At 43.0% G+C, this 17,684-nt stretch overlaps 1 pseudogene; it reads left to right on the top strand.

The window, feature by feature from the left end:
• Positions 1 to 6,614: 6,614 nt before the first annotated feature.
• On the top strand, positions 6,615 to 15,014 carry LOC101322531 (ubiquitin-like-conjugating enzyme ATG3 pseudogene; annotated as a pseudogene).
• Positions 15,015 to 17,684: the final 2,670 nt, after the last annotated feature.

The following is a 17,684-nucleotide window of genomic DNA, read 5'->3' as shown; positions in this document are numbered from 1 at the left end:
CGTGTTTCTCCTTCGATTTATCCTGTATGGGACTCTCTGAAATTCTTGGACTTGATTGACTATTTCCTTTCTCATATTAGGGAAGTTTTCAACTATAATCTCTTGAAATATTTTCTCAGTCCCTTTCTTTTTCTCTTCTTCTTCTGAGACCCCTGTAATTCGAATGTTGGTGCGTTTAATATTGTCCCAGAGGTCTCTGAGACTGTCCTCAATTCTTTTTGTTCTTTATTCTGCTCTGCAGTAGTTATTTCCACTATTTTATCTTCCAGGTCACTTCTCCGTTCTTCTGCCTCAGTTATACTGCTATTGATTCCTTGTAGAGAATTTTTAATTTCATTTATTTTGTGGTTCATCATTCTTTGTTTGCTCTTTAGTTCTTCTAGGTCCTTGTTAAACGTTTCTTGTATTTTCTCCATTCTATTTCCAAGATTTTGGATCCTCTTTACTATCATTACTCTGAATTCTTTTTCAGGTGGACTGCCTATTTCCTCTTCATTTGTTTGGTCTGGTGGGTTTTTACCTTGCTCCTTCACCTGCTGCATATTTCTCTGTCTTCTCATTTTGCCTAACTTACTGTTTTTGGAGTCTCATTTTCGCAGGCTGCAGGTTCGTAGTTCCCGTTGTTTTTAGTGTCTGACCCCAGTGGGTGAGGTTGGTTCAGTGGGTTGTGTAGGCTTCTTGGTGGAGGTGACTGGTGCCTGTGTTCTGGTGGATGAGGCTGGATCTTATCTTTCTGGTGGGCAAGACTGTGTCCAGTGGTGTGTTTTGGGGTGTCTGTGACCTTATTATGATTTTAGGCAGCCCCTCTGCTAATGGGTTGGGTCGTGTTCCTGTCTTGCTAGTTGTTTGGCATAGGGTGTCCAGCACTGTAGCTTGCTGGTCGTTGAGTAAAGCTGGGTCTTAGCGTTGAGACGGAGATCTCTGGGAGACCTTTCGCCCTTTGATATTACATGGGGCCTGGAGGTCTCTGGTGGTCCAGTGTCCTGAACTCGGCTCTCCCACCTCAGAGGCTCAGGCCTGACACCTGGCCAGAGCACCAAGACCCTGTTAGCCACACAGCTCAGAAGAAAAGGGAGAAAAAATAGAAAAAAAAGAAAAGAAATAAAGTTATTGAAATAAAAAAATATTAAAATTTAAATGTCAAAAAGTAATTAAAAAAAAGAGAGCCACCAAACCAATAAACAAATCCACCGTTGATAACAAATGCTAAAAACTATACTAAGATAAACATAAATATTAGAAACTAGTCAGTCGCATACAGCAAACCCCAAGTCTACAGTTGTTCCCAAGGTCCACTGCCTCAATTTTGGGATGATTTGTTGTCTATTCAGGTATTCCACAGTTGCAGGGTGCATCAAGTTGATTGTGGAGATTTAATCCGCTGCTCCTGAGGCTGCTGGGAGAGATTTCCCTTTCTCTTCTTTGTTCCCACAGCTCCCAGGGCCTCAGGTTTGGATTTGGCCCCACCTCTGCGTGTAGGTCTCCGGAGGGCGTCTGTTCTTCGCTCAGACAGGACGGGGTTAAAGGGGCAGCTGATTCGGGCGCTCTGGCTCATTCAGGCCGGGGGAGGGAGGGGTGGGGATGCGGGGCGAGCCTGTGGCGGCAGAGGCCAGCATGACTTTGCACCAGCCTGAGGTGCGCCGTGTGTTCTCCCGGGGAAGTTGTCCCTGGATCCCGGGACCCTGGCAGTGGTGGGCTGCACAGGCTCCCTGGAAGAGAGGTGTGGATAGTGACCTGTGCTCGCACACAGGCTTCTTGGTGGCGGCAGCAGCAGCCTTAGTGTCTCATGCCCGTCTCTGGGGTCCACGCTGATAGCTGCGGCTCGCGCCCGTCTCTGGAACTCCTTTAGGTGGTGCTCTGAATCCCCTCTCCCCACGCACCCCGAAACAATGGTCTCTTGCCTCTTAGGCAGGTCCAGACTTTTTCCCGGACTCTCTCCCGGCTAGCCGTGGTGCACTAACCCCCTTCAGGTTGTGTTCACGCCGTCAACCGCAGTCCTCTCCTTGGGATCGACCGAAGCCCGAGCCTCAGCTCCCAGCCCCCGCCCGCCCCGGCGGGTGAGCAGACAAGCCTCTCGGGCTGGTGAGTGTTGGTCGGCACCGATCCTCTGTGCGGGAATCTCTCCGCTTTGCCCTCCGCACCCCTGTTGCTGCGCTCTTCTCCGTGACTCTGAAGCTACCCCCCTGCCACCCCCTGTCTCCGCCCGCGAAGGGGCTTCTAGTGTGTGGAAACCTTTCTTCCTTCATGGCTCCCTCCCACTGGTGCAGGTTCCGTCCCTATCCTTTTATCTCTGCTTTTTCTTTTTCCTTTTGCCCTACCCAGGTAGGGAGGGTGTTTGTTGCCTTTGGGGAAATCTGAGGTCTTCTGCCAGCGTTCAGTAGGTGTTCTGTAGGAGTTGTTCCATATGTAGATGTAGTTTTGATATATTTGTGGGGAGCAAGGTGATCTCCACGTCTTATTCCTCTGCCATCTTGAAGGCCCTCCTATCTCTTGTTTCTATTTTCACCAGTTTCACTGTGATGAACCAAGTGTGGTTTCATTTGGGTTCATTTTCTTGGTTAATTACATGATGTCTTTCATCGTATTTGGAAAATTTTTGTCTATTAATCGCTTAAAATGTTGCTTCTGCTCCATTTTCTTTTCTCTCATCTTCTGGAATTCCAACTAAATGTATATATTCACCATGCCTCATATGACTTTTAAACTTCTCTATATTTTCCATCTTTGGTAAGTTACTTAACAATTCTGAGATTCATTTCCAGCATGTGGAAAATTCAGAGATATTCATGGTCTCACACAGCATTGTTTTCTTTTAATGAAGTTTGTGTAAAGTGTGTATCCAAGGTTTATTAGACAGTAGTCACTCAGTAAATATTAAGTCCCTTTACCTTTTTTTACTGGCATCTTATCGCTCAATAATTCTGATGACAATCGCAGTTACACTTTACTAAGTTTTTCTATGAGACAGGCAGGATTTTACATCTTTGACATATATTATTTTAATTTCCTTTATATCAGTCTTGTGAACTACCATTATTATATTCATTCTAGAGATGAGGAAACTGAGGCACAGAGAGATAAAAGAACTTGATTAGTTCAGTGGATCTGGCTCAGGGTCTCTCATGAGGTTGCAGCCATACTGTCACCCAAACCCCATCACCTAAAAAATAAATTTGAATTGCTCCCCCAAAATATTCAGTTGAACCACATGAAACTGAAGGTATTTGATCATTTTGACCTACAAAAATGTTACTTTCATATGGTTCAACCTAATAATATATGCTTCCCAGAACAGGCTCCATGACTGAGATGGTGCAAAAAAATACGAGAGGGGATTTTAATCCTACTAAAGCAAAAGCTATTTTTTTAATTTCTATCCACCTCCTTGATGTGGTAAGAGCCATGGGGTCGAGGCCAGAACTCAAGAAAGCAACATCTGGACGGAGCAGGAGGGATCAATTTTTCTGTGGTCTTACGATAAATTAGCAAATGGAGCTTCAAGAGTCTGGGACCGAAAAAAAACCTCCTCTTCCTCAGTCCTTATCCCCCCTGCTTGCTCCCCTCCCCTTCTTCTCTCTCCAGCATTCTGTCCCAATCCACCTCTTCAGAGTCTGGTTCGAGTCCTCTAGAGACGTGGAGGAGTCATGTTATATTGTCTGGAATGCCCCAGAAATTCTTTCTGGTTTTCATAATATCTTCATTTTATAACCAGCATTGTGGTTGTTTCAGGATTCACAAGAGAGTGATTGCAGAGCCCTTAATTTGAGGGAATTGACCCTCATTAGGACAGTCCATGCTCTAAAGAGGAAGCCCCCAAAGTTGAAGCCATCACAGAACTGGGAATAACCTACATATCCACCAACAGGGGAGAAGCTAAATAAACTCAGCTAAATTCATATAGTGTAATGTGATACGGTATTTCAAAGAAGCGAGGTAGAGTGTTGTGTACTTAGATGGAAAGTACTCCAAAACAAAAACAATACATTGCAGGTCAATATGCAAAGTGGATAGTGTGCGTGTGTAAATGAATAGAAAGTGTCTGGAAGGAGAAACACTAAAATAATGACAATGGTCATTTCTGGGTGGGGAAGTTATTGGGGAAGAGGGTCAAGGGGGACTTTGAAAGTAACTGTAATGTTTATGAGATTATGTTTATGTTTCCTTGTACAATTAAAAATAAGCCATTTGTAAAGCCATAAAACATTTTTTGCAGCAGGCTTATGCCTAAAGTTAAGACTATCCTAGTTTAGTTTCTCCAAAAGTAGACCTTGAGATAAGGATTCGAGTGTAGTTATTTTACTTAGGAGGTGATTCGAGGAAATATCAATAAGAGAGTGAAGAAGTGATCCCACCATGGGCAACTGGGGTGTAATCTGCTGGGAACCACGTACTGCAGAGTATCTCACCTGAGGGGTAGGGGGCTGGGGTGTTTATACACCAAATTCCATCACTCTTTGTTAAGTTTGCTTCTGAGGAACATTAATTCCCTGGCACTTCTGACCTGCTACACAGCTGGGCAAGTGGACTCTGAAGGCTAGAGAAAAGCCTTAAGTAAAGAAATGACAGGGTTGAAAGTTGGAAGTTGGGCTGGCATGCACTTGAGTCATAAGGACGAGGGGATTTGCACAAGATGCCAACAACCTCTACAAGAGCTATAGCTATACCCCACTATAACTCGGTATTGTTCAGGCAGACTCTGGGGTTCTCTCTGGATATCTGAGGTGTGTGTCATCTTTCAAGAGGAGAGGAACATCTGAGAGACGTCCCCAACACTGCTCATGGCTAGAGCATCATATGGGTGTCATCTCTCTGCCTAGGAAAACCCAGTCAGCCAATCTCTCTGACTTTCATGGGAAGCCCCACAGTCTCAGCTTCCCCTACAGGAAAGGAACATTCTCTCTTCTTCAGGCATTGGCTGCAGATGAGCTTGATAACAAAACCCATAAATACAGAGCATCACTTTCTGTAAGACTCAGCCCTCCAAGGGACTGTATAAGATGGTGATTAGAAACCTAGATTCAAACCGAACTTTTCCTATTTGTATAACACAGACAGGTCACTCCCTCTCTAAGCTTCATTTATAAAATTTGTGAAATGAGAATATCTACCCCCATAGGCTCATGTGACATCCACAAACATTTTCAGAAAGCATCCATAAAGCACTGAGCACAATTCTTGGCACAGAGTTAATATTCAACAAATGTCAGCTGGTCCAGAAACTAAAATTTCAAAAATTAATTTCACACCTGCTGTTTTCTTAACTTTGTTCTGGGAGCCGTGGGAAAGCAAAAGAGAAAAACCTCATCTCTCCTCAAGCAGCAGTAATATGTCCTCATGAATCACGAGGTTATGAGTCCTCAGACAGGAAATTGAGTCCCTGGGGACTTGGAGAGTCTGCAGCCAGGAATGCAGAGGTGGAGCCCGAAGGAGAAAACTGCTTGGGAGAGGGGGCAGTCTGTGACCCTGTAAGTCTGGGCAGTAGGAAAGTAGCCCCCTGTCCCCTTGCAATCTGGTCCAGCTAATCTGAGTGCTGCAAACCTGTTTCTATTGACCAGCCTTGCCCTGATTTAAATTTCAAACAGCCCACAGTTTTATTCTCTCCTCACCACCCCTGAGAACTAACCATTATGGATTTTACAGGCCTCGGAGCCCTCGGCTCACACACTCGATTTGCACAATCTTTGCATAAGGAGAAAGGCAGTCGATGCAAACTGAATTAATTGTAATTGACCATAATATGCTTACAGAAATGCCAAGGAGTTTTCATTAGTAGATAAGCCCCAAAGTTATCTGCCGATGATTTACATCGGCACGAACACGCTGCATGGCCACAGTTAATTACGAGACCTGCCACGGAAGGTGCTTCATCAAACCCTGGCAGAGGCCTTCCGAGGGCCAGTGACACCTCCAGGGACCGACACATCTTGACTCGCTTCCTGCAAAGGGCTTTGAAGTCACTGCCTGGGAAGGCAAAGCCAAGCCAGCGCCGTCGGGCTCAAGCTGGACCCTCTTTGATGCCCCAGCCTCGGTGTCCTGCTGTCTCTTCCCTTGGAGCTGCCAGTCCCTCCCACCCCATCCCACAGCCTCAGTCCTCTTCCATCAAGTCATCATTGAACTTGTGTCTTCGTTCACATAATAGACCTCCATTCATTTATTCTTTTTTCAACAAATATTTCCTATGTGCTTCCTCTGTGATTGTCTCCATACTAAACTGGGAATGCCACAGACATGGGCCCATTGCACAGAGCTGAAAACCCAGTGATAGGCTGAAAGAGTGAAAAAGCATGAGTGCCAACAGGTGATAATGCGATGAGAATAAAGAAGAGGGTAGGGCTTCCCTGGTGGCACAGTGGTTGAGAGTCCGCCTGCCGATGCAGGGGACACGGGTTCATGCCCCGGTCCGGGAAGATCCCGCATGCCGTGGAGCGGCTGGGCCCGTGAGTCATGGCCGCTGAGCCTGCACATCTGGAGCCTGTGCTCCGCAACGGGAGAGGCCACAACAGTGAGAGGCCCGTGTACCGAAAAAAAGAAAAAAAGAAGAGGGTAATAGGAAAGAAATCAGAAAATCAGGGCGTTTTCTCAGAGGAAGTAATATCTAAGCTGAGACCTGAAGCATGAGAAGGCAACATCCAGGTGAGGTGTTAAGAGTATTCCAGGTAGAGGAAGTAGCATGGGCAAAGGACTTGAGGCAGGAAAGCAGCTGGCAACTCTTGAAGGCTCATGAGGCTGGAATATCCCAAGGGAGGCAGAGAATGAAGGAAGGTGAGGCAGGACAGCAGTCGGAGGCCAGAACAAGGACTTTTGAGACCAGGCTGACAAGGACCTTGAATTTAATTCCAAAAGTATTGGGAGCCATGAAAGAGATTAAAGTGAGTCTATTTGAGTTGATTCAGGAATTTTCTAAAAAAATCACTCTGGCTATTAAGAGTGGCAGAAAAATGGATTCTTGTAGAACAAAATGGAATCAGGGAGACCAGTTAGAAGAGGCTACTATTAGAGTCATCCAGTCAAGAGGTGAAGGTGTCTGGTGGCACGTCGGGATGGAGACAAGCAGGGAGGGTATAGGGGCCTCTGTCTTCTTGGGGCCCTGTGGCTGAGTGCCTTTCTCTGCCCAATACCTCTAAAACTCAGGGCTCAACCTTGATCTCAGTAGCCTCGTCCTGGAGTCCACAGTCTCATTCCTGCATCCCAGAAGAATCCAGTATTTCTGACACTGACAATGACTATTTCCTGCCTGAATTCTCTAGAACAGTGCTACCCAATAGAATGTGAGCCACATATGTAACTTTAAGTCTTCTAGTACGCCTTATGTTGGGTTGCACCACGCAGGCCTGCAAGGCCCAGCTTCAAGACCGAAGAAAGAGCTCAGAGTCAGCAACAATGGTTTAATGGATGGGGGAGCTTACTCATGTGAAGCAAGGTCCTGGAGTGATATTCCAGGGTGTTCCCAGTTACAGGGGGAACTGGGGAATTGACATCAGGTTGGCTCATTGGTTACCAGCGAAACTAGCACAGGGGCATGCCCTTCACAACCGCTATAATAAGCTATCATGGTGAAGATGTTCTGATCTAAAGGTTAGAACAGTCATGAGCTGGGGCCTGGAGCAAACATGTAGGAAAGTCAGTCATGTGAGTAGGGTGTAGGGGAAGCAGGCATTGGTCAAGCAGGGGATGTGCAGAGAGTAAGAGAACAGCCATCTTGGGTGGCCTGATCATACACCTTAAAAACGTAAAATATAAACAGGTGAAATTTTAATAGTATTTTATGTCACCTTATATATCCAATAGTGTCATGTCAAGGTATAATCAATATGAAAATTATTAATGAGATATTTTACCTTTTTTCATGCCAAGTCTTCAAATTCCAGTGTACATTTCTGCTTCGAGCACACCTCATCTAGACTAGCCATATTTCAAACATTCCATAGTCACCTGTGTTTACTGGCATCCTTACTATATAATGCAGTTCTGAATCTGCTCATGTGAACTCCTTGCCATCCTCTGCCCACATTTTAGAAAGTACATACATTTACCAAGGACCCAAGGACCCATTTTAAGACTAGATTGACAGGTCATGTAATGCCCAGAACCATGAATATCAGATCTTCTGATGACTAGAACACAATTTTACCAGGCCCTTTGATAAAAGACCACATCATCACATGTTATGTGATATCTGGGCCACATGACTTCCAAGCCTTCTGTTTAGGAGCTTTACCCCAGGCTGAAATTCCTCTAGCATTTGCAATCTGGTTTATAAATCCAGTGCAGGGTTTGTCTTTTGGAAGGGATGAGGAGCTCTGTCAAAGGGCCAACTTCTCTTGGGCTTCCCTGGTGGCGCAGTGGTTGAGAGTCTGCCTGCCGATGCAGGGGATGCCGGTTCAGGCTGGGCCCGTGAGCCATGACCGCTGAGCCTGCACGTCCGGAGCCTGTGCTCCGCAACGGAAGAGGCCATAACAGTGAGAGGCCTGCGTACCGCAAAAAAAAAAAAAAAAAAAAAAGGGACAACTTCTCAATAGCATTTTATCAGTAAGCAAACTGGGAGGGTGTGCTGACGTCCTGAGAGAGATGACAGGCAGGCTGGCACGTGAGGGCTGACCCAGAAGTCCTCTGTGAAGTAGGTCACGGTCAGAGATAGGCATTGTGCTTCAGCAGCACCTGTGATATGGATAATGATTATGAGAATCATCATCATAATAACACTTATTATCTCATTTAATTCTTTTAACCCCCTTAAAGTTGGGTACTATTATTTCCTCTGTTTTACATGTCATGAAACCGAAGCTAAGAAAATTTCACTGACTTTCCCAAGGTCACATAACTAATGGGTGAAGGATCTGGAATGTGAGTCCCCATTCTACTTGTAGCCACTGTGCTACCCTGCCTCCTATAAAAACCACCACCAAGGCTGCCCCTTCCACTTCCACGACCAAGCTGTGGAGCTCCCTGGGAGCCAGACACTGTGTTAAAAGCTTCACACGCAGTCACTCACTGAACCCTCCAAACAAACCTCGGAGGTGTGTATTATTATGACATCCTTCTTGGAGATAAGGAAACTCGAACTCAGATGAGTTAAATAATTTGCCAAAGGCCAACAGTGAGCAAAAGGAAGAGGCAGTTTCAAGCCAGCCTCTGGAATCTGCACTCTCTCCCACTAAGGGACAACGGCTACTGGTGGTGGTGACATAAAACCACTACCACTGCTGCTGCTACAACCATTACCACCACGCACACTGGTGAGCAACCAGTGGTGTGCCCGGGCCTGTGGGAGGTTTGTGTCTATTACTTCTAATCTTTGCAATATCCCAGTGCAATAGCTTTCGTTATTAACATTATGTCGTGTAGCAGGAAACTGAAGATGAAAAGGTTACTTGTCTTTCCCAAGGTCACACAGCTGCTAAGTGGTGGAGCTAAGACCGGAATCAAGATCTGCCTGTCTGACCAGTTGTGCACTAGAGCTGACTCGTATTGGTTTGAAAGAGTTAATTGTTAAATTATTAGGAATTTTGCAGACCAGTTGTTAAACACGGCTATTATTAAAAACTAAATGTTATACACTTACAATTATATAAATTATATTCACAAAAGATAATAAATACTCAATGTCATAAATTCCTAATTATTTTATTACTATTAATTGGTATAATATATATAATATGTATATATATTGTACTATTGTCTATTGTCTATGTTTTTAGGGTTATTTACATCTATTGTGTCTGTATGGTGAGGTGACCATTATAATGGTATGTGGTTGTCCATCTCTTTCCAATTCCTCATTTAATGACATTAATTGCCAGCTTAAAACTGGTCACAATGAAAGCACTTACCCCATATAAGTAGTAAACATTACAAATTGGGACTTGGTTTTTTGAAGAACAAGTTGTTAAATATTTACCAGTCCACCACTATATGGGACCCACATCTTCCCACCATATCTTGCAGTCTTCCAAATCTTAATGTTCCTGCTAATGATCAGTGGTCCTCCAGCCTCCATCCCTCTGAGAACATGAGACTCCACCTCAGAGGATACAGGGGCGTCCCTCACGTGGCCCTGGCCTTCACAAGGAATGGAGAGATGTCAGTCTCAGAAGTGCTTGCCAAGCAATGCCTGCTTTGGAGAGTCCTTTCTCCTCCATCCCTTTCTCCTGCATCCTTTTCTCCTGCATCTGCTCTCCAAGCTGGAGTCTACATTTAAAGATGTTCAAGTTTTTCCCACCTTTCTAGAGAGGAGGACAGAGATCATCTCCAAAATAGTCTGTCAATTCAAGGCAATGCCAATCAAAATCCAAAAGGAAATTTTCCCCAGCAAATGGAATATAATCAGCCACAAAAAGAATAAATAGGAAAATATATTATGACTTGAATATATGCTTGTGACCTATTTTGTAGGGAGGGGAATGGTAGAGCAAAAGTAGAATTTAGAGTATGCTCACATTAATTTATAATATATAAACACATTTATACATGCATATATACCATATTATTTATGTATTATATTTTATATGTGTAGTGTATGTAGATATTTACTGTATGTTATATACAAATATTTGTGTGTGTGTGAGAGAGAGAGATAATACATTGGAAAAATAAAATTGCTGGTAGTTGGATCTCTAAGCAGTGGCACTATCATTGATTTTTTAAAAGTCTTTCTCGTATTTTGGGGAGAGAGGGAAGGGATTAAGATTGTGCATTGCCATAATGCTGGGATGTGTCAGACTGACCTGGGTTCACATCTCATTTCTATCCTGAGCTGCATGATTGCAGGCAAATCACTAAACCTCTCTGACGCTAAGTTTTCTTGGCTGTAAAATAGAGACTATACTAGTACAAACCTCATAAAGACATTACAAGTGTTAAAAGAGATAACACACTTAGTAAAGAGCAAATGCTTGGTGAGTATGAACTCTGATGAGGAAAAGGAAGAGGAGGAAAACTGCACAGATGGGTAAATATACAAGCTATTGAAACTCGGTTTAGTACCAAATTTCCCCCACGAAGAATCCAATTTCTTGGGAATATGCTGTGACCTTTAGTTGGCTTTATATGGGAAAGAAAGAGTGGAGAGCAGACACAAGAGGCTGTTTTGTGTTTCCCTAAAATAAATTCAGTACCAAAAAGAATGAGAGAGTGATAAGTGTGAAACAGAGTCTACCTGTCTCTACCTTCCTCGCTCTGTTTCCTCCTTCTTCCCATGTCTGGAGTCAGGAAGCCCTCAGAGGTGTCTGCCCCACGTTGCCCCAAAACTGGAACTCTTTAGCTCCAGTGGCCAGCGCAGCTCTCCTCTAGAGCTGCAAATCCACAGGAAGGCAGAAATCCATACTGAACATACTGTAAGCCCATTTCCCCAGACTAATCAAGGCCAGGTAAGGAGGATTACAGAAAAGATTCAACCTTTCATCCTGCATCCTCTGCTAGGTAACGTGTGCTGGACGTTTCTAACAACTGCAGTTAGCACCCTTTAACGTTGTAATAGAATTTAATTAAGCAAGCTCCATGCTGTGTGGTTCCTTAAAGCAGGATACAATGCAAGGAGCAGACTGGTGATAAGCTAGGAGAAATTGCTGGTCCTCTCTGCCTGGAAGCCATTCCTTAGAACCACAGACACCCAAGTGGTGGGACTCAAGATGTCTGTGCCTGTGGACATATGGGAATATCTTCATTTCAACATCATCCCCTTCATTTCCACACACATACGGACTTTCACTCTTACGACACGCTTTCCACGCTTCTAAATGCTCACATATGCAAAGACAAGTACATCAGCATAAGCGTGGACTCATACACATATGTGTATATACACCCCAGTATATACAGGGACCCACAAGAATGCATGTACAATCACATGCACCCACACTACCCTCATTTTTTCAACAGCACCATCCATCACTTTGTCCCAAGCCAGAAACTGGAAAGATATTTGCAGCACTCTTTCTTATTCCCCACTTCCAACCTATCATCAAGTTCAGATGATTCTACCTCCTTTATAATTTTTGAGTTACTTCCCATTATTTTCTTGCCAATAGCCAACACCCTGATCCAAATCCAGGTCACCATCATTTCTCTCCTGGATGACTGAGTCTCCAAATATGAACAGAACAACTAGGCATGGTATGCAGGAATAAGAGGAAATATCAAAGGCAGATTCATGGGGCCAGGTAAAGAACCAGACCAGGGGACAAGTTTAAGAAATAGGGAAACTGAAGCCAATAAAAAATAGAGCTTGGGGAAGCTGATGTGAAAGACAAGGAGGAAAAAGGCCAGAAATATGTTTTAATAGAAACCAAGGGAAGAGAATTTTCCTAAGAAAGAACAACCAAATGCAACATATCGCAGGAGGTAAAATAAGAGCTCATTGAAAATTGATCTATAAATTTGACCACAAGGAAACCAATGGTGATCTTGACAAGAGCAGTTTAAGAGGGACGTTGAAAAATATTCAGAGGTGATTGGAGGTGGAAAAGTCAGGTGAGTGAATATAGACTACTTTTCAAATAGGTGGCTTTGTAATGACATTAAACCATGAAGAGGAAGAGAGAGAGGAAATACTGGGTAAAAGGGGACAGGGGTAATCATTGATTGCTCTGTATTCCCATTATCTGCACACTTTTCCATAGGGAACTGCTCTCCCAGAATTCCAACAATGAGATCCAGATAAGACAGCCAACATGAGCCCTCAGAGTGCCCCATTCCCTTGACCACTGTGATTGGTTCAAGGATAAACTTATGACCCAAGCTGAGCCAAATAGAATTCTTCCTCAGATTTTTTATTATTCAAACTTGATGGCGATGGCCCATTTTCCTTGTTGATCATAAGCTACAGGAATTTGGTCTGGCATGACCTACAGACAGGTTTTCATCACGTGGAAAAAACTGACCTGAAAGAATAACTCTAACATGAAGACAAGAGTAGAGATGAAAATGAAATAGTGGTCACATCTCAGAGTTCAGTTGTCCATGAAGCCAGCTCACTTCTGCCTCTTCCAAAATTTGTTTATGTCATATAATGTTTCCTTTTTTCCCTCTGCTAGTTTTAGTTGGGTTTCTGTCCCTTGCAACCCAAAGAATGTAAAACTGAAGGTCATCCCATTGATGAAAGCAATTTCCTTCAATTCTTTTGGATGAGCATATAGTCGACTGAAAGATGGCCATCAGTAGAGGGAGAAAGAATGAAAGAACACAATATTATTGATGGAGGGAGGTCTTTGAGGCAACACATACAGGTAAAACTAGAGGGATTCACCTTGAACATTCAGTTGGCGGGGGTAGGATTGGTTATGTAAATTGTGGGGCCCAGTGCAAAAGGAAACTGTTGGGTCCTTTGTTCAAAACTTATAAAGAATTTCAAGATGGTGATAGCAGAACATTAAACCAAACAAGGGGAGAAATCTGAGTGTATGTGACAGCACAGGTCACTGCCCATGGAGCCAATTCCTCTGAGATGTAAGGTCAGGAGGGACAGATGGCATGTGACAGGAACATTTAGGGGTGACAGTAATAAATTGAGATGGAGACACTATTTCCCCAAAGGAGAGATAGACTTATCTGCTGTGAAAGAAAGGGTTGGGTATGAGAGGGTGCAGAAGGAAGGTAAAAAGAAAGGTAAATGGACACGGAAATATGAAACACACATTCCCTGAAAATGTGCAAACTCCCCATAAGGATGATGTAGCAGTGACGAGCTGGAGCACATTTGAGAGCCAGGCAGAGTTTGATTATACACCGCGGCATGCCCGTCAGCTGCCAGCCTCCCTACACAACCATTATTTGCTTATTTCAGGACTACCTGGGTGTTCTCTAAAATCAAAGCTTTACTAATAACCATATTTAGCGTTGAACAAGCGCTTGGTATTTCCTGAGGACTTCACAAGCACTAATTAGTTAATAATTCAATGTAGTTGAAGAAAAGGCATAAATTGCACATCTGCAAGAACCAGGTGCCTTTCTTGTTTGTGATGTAGGGAAAGGATCCTTACACCAGGTAACAGGGGTCTGTGAGTCCTGGAATTATATGCAGTGTATGAGTGTGTGTGTTTGTGTGTCTGTCTTTCTGTGTGTGTATATGATTGTATGCATGTATGTATGTACACACATGTGTGAGTGTATATGCATGTGTGTGTGTGTACATGCACATGCATGTGTGTGAAAATACCTTCATTGGGTCCTCATAGAAACATCTGGGCCAAAAAGAGTTAATGATCATAGCATTGAAGAAGGAACTTAAGATACAGACTCAGAAAACTTGGGTTAGGACACAGGTTCAGCCACCTACTGGTTATCCAAACTTGTACATATCAACTTCCCTCTTAGTGCCGGCGTTTCCTCATCTATAACATGGAAAGCATATCTTTCTCTCATGGTGTGAAGATTAAATAAAAGTCCTACCACAAAGTCAGAATTGATCAGTGTCTCAACTCTGTCTTGCATTTTCTCATTCATTTCATAGCTGGACAGCAAAGACAGTCTAAAACTCCAAATTTGCTCAGCTATATGTGAGGAGAAAGAGGAGGAAGATGTAAGAAAAGCTGCAGATATGGAAGAATATGAAGAGAGTGAATTGTTGGAAACAGATGAGTCTACTCTCGGTGCAAGGAAAATAGTAGAAATTTGAGAGCTAAGGCTGAGGTTGCTAGTTTGCAAACCAGAACTTACGACCTTTACGTCACTTATGGTAAGTATTACCAGATCCCACAACTATGGTTGTGAGCCGTGATGAGCCATGACAGCCTTTATCAGTTGAGTACATGTGTGAAGTCAAGTTCATTTGAAGAAAACAGTGACCATTTAAATCACTGTTATCTCCCACCACCGCCTATGTGTTCAGTTCCCCCAGGCAGGCATGCCTGATGATGAAGAAAACCATAGACTGTTACAGAAGGAAGGGTGTTCATAAGTATCTTCTAATTTTCTTGAAATGTGTTCGAACCATCATTCCAACAATAAACTATAACTACACTAGACATTAGACAATGAAACAAGTAGAGTATGGAAGCTATCTTAATTATTGGTTCTGATTTTTAAAGAATTTACCCATACACATGACCATTGGTCATATTCACCAATATGTACAATTTCCCTAATAAAGGGACTTACATGTTTATGTATTTAATTTTTTAAATGTCCCATTACAAAAAAAAAAAAAGGTGTGTGTCCCTAAGAGGACCTTACACACAGTTCCTGCTTTGTGTTTCTTGCCTCAATACAGAGATTCTTCCATTTCACTTGCTATTAAGGAAATCTTGTATCTTTAACGCAGTCTGCTGCTGTCTTTCTGTTAATCACTATCTTCATGTAAATCCTTCACAGAATCTTTTAGTCTGATTGATACATTCAGAGGCTTGACCACATGGTAAGGGAGAAAGCCAGACTTCAAGTTGAGATCTGCAGTCCAGTGTTCTTTCCTGGACACCATTCAGGTTTCATTATTGGCTTAAAGCAAAATGTACTGAAAAGATCCTGAAATAGGAATGGCTGGGCATAGAGACAATGTATCCCAGCCTCTGTCTTCACCATCCCCCTCTGCCTCCAAATGACTGAACCCACCAGCTCTGAGAGCTGAAAACAGACAGACCATCTCTGGGTGGGAGTGATTCAACCCTCTCACACCATGGATTTTAAGAAGTAAAGAGACCTGAGAAAGACTCACCCTACAGAATCACCCTGACATTGGGGTAGAAGGTTGATAATAGTTATCGATGACTAACAGTGAATAGATCAGCTAAGAAGACAAAATTCTGGATTTGGAATTAGGCACAAACTTGAATATTTATTTAGAGAAAGAAAATAAATCACAATAAACTACATTTTTTTAAAGTGACAGATAACACTAACATTACAAAATCCTGGAAAATAATACAATATTTGTATTAATCAGCACACAGATGCAACACTGTAATAGTTCTTACCTTTGGTTTGCTGCGTATTCTTTGATCTCCTTTTCACATGACAATGAGCATGTAATGTTTTCTATGGAGAGAAAAGAAAGTGAACTCAGAATTTCTAAGTTATTTTCAACCTGGCATGGTAGAGCGAAGCTGGTCTGTTTTTTTGTTTGTTTGTTTGTTTATTTTCCAGCTTCACCAATTCATTATTGGAAATGCCACCAAAATGTTTACAATTGTTGTGCAAATTTGAGAATTCTTCTATCAAGTTTATTTTCTATGTGAGCTATGAAATTTTAGGGAACTTCAAATGTTTTCTTGTACAACAAGTAAAGAGCTATTTGGATGGGCAACATTCATGATGCAGGGCTTTGGGAAAACCCCATGCAAATAAGAGGCCCTGAAGTTAACTTTTACTAGCTTCTCAGTAAATTCATAGCTGATTGCCTTACAAGGTCCCGCCTTGATGGTCCTTGGGCACCTCTTCCAACTCATTGCCTATCACATCTCCCTTTGTTCAGTCTTCTCTAGCTGCTCAACCTTCGTGTTTTCACCTAATGTTCATGCTTTACTCCCATTGCCAGACCTTTGCACAGGCTGTGCCTTCTGCCTGGAGTTCCCTTCCTACTACATAGTTCTTCATTTCACTAAGTCCTTCAGATCCTCCTTTAGTCTCCGTCACCATTTACTTCTGAATTCACCATTCTGCCTTCCCTCCCTTTATCAAATCCCCTACCATAAGCTTACTTAACACGATGCACCTCTCTCTCGAAACACCAGACACAAGTTTACATGTTGTTCTAGGATTAATTCATCTCTCTGTCTCCCAAGAGAGCTCCAGGAGGCGGGGTGGGGCGACCACATCTGCTTTTGTTCCTGCATCATATTCCCAGTGCCTACTACACAGTATGGATCATAGTGGGAGTTTAATAAATATATACTGATTACATATGGATAAGTAAGGGAGAAGAGACATAAACTGAAATTGATCAGTAATCTCCCTCTCCCTGTGAGAAAAAAAAAATCTAGAAAACAAACTTTGGTTTCCCTTTGGCTTCACTTCACCTGAGTCAACTGCCTGTTGGTGGATCTCAGATATCTAGCCAGCCTCTATGAAAATATCTTCATCCTAAAACATGCCTTTTGCACTTTGAGAAACCACAGATAAATACCAGAGAAAATCAAAAGTTGAGGTCTGGGGTGAAAAGAAATATAGATGAAATGTTTAATAAAATATTTCAGGAGAGGATATAGATGTAGAGTAGCTTTGAGGAAAAGTTGAGGTTGGGCAGCTGTGTTTTCCAAAAAGATCAAATATCCCTTGTCCTACCTTCAGATGCTGGCCCAAACTCCACACCAGAGCATGGCTTGTGGATGGGTCTTGGTCTGTCTACATGGTAGGAACACTGGCTCCTGAAAAGGTCTCTCCCTCTGGTCTTTTAATCCACATTTCCACTGTTAGAGGTAACTTTCTTGTACTTCTAAGAGTTTTTGACCCTGCCTTCTCCAGTTCCATGCAACTCCCTGCACCGGGGCCCAGCCATTTCTGATTCAGCCCCTCTCAGTCCCTGAGCAATGCTGATAAGAGGGACTCTTAGCCCACCAATGGGTGGGATCTGAAATTATATATGCTTCCCGTAGATTTTAAATTACACGAGACCCAGATATCTACATGCCTTTTAGCTAGTTCTTTCTTCTAATGAAGACTGGGTAGTGGGTTTCAAATTACATGCCAACTTTGTTGCTTGTCAGGGGTACTTGAGAAAGATTCCAAGTTGAGCAGGCTCCAAATCGTGTTTGATT

The sequence above is a fragment of the Tursiops truncatus genome, chromosome 15 (assembly GCF_011762595.2).
Source record: "Tursiops truncatus isolate mTurTru1 chromosome 15, mTurTru1.mat.Y, whole genome shotgun sequence".
NCBI classification, from domain to species: Eukaryota; Metazoa; Chordata; class Mammalia; order Artiodactyla; family Delphinidae; genus Tursiops; species Tursiops truncatus.
The sequence above is the reverse complement of the archived record's forward strand: the minus strand, read 5'-3'. Positions and strand labels throughout refer to the sequence as shown.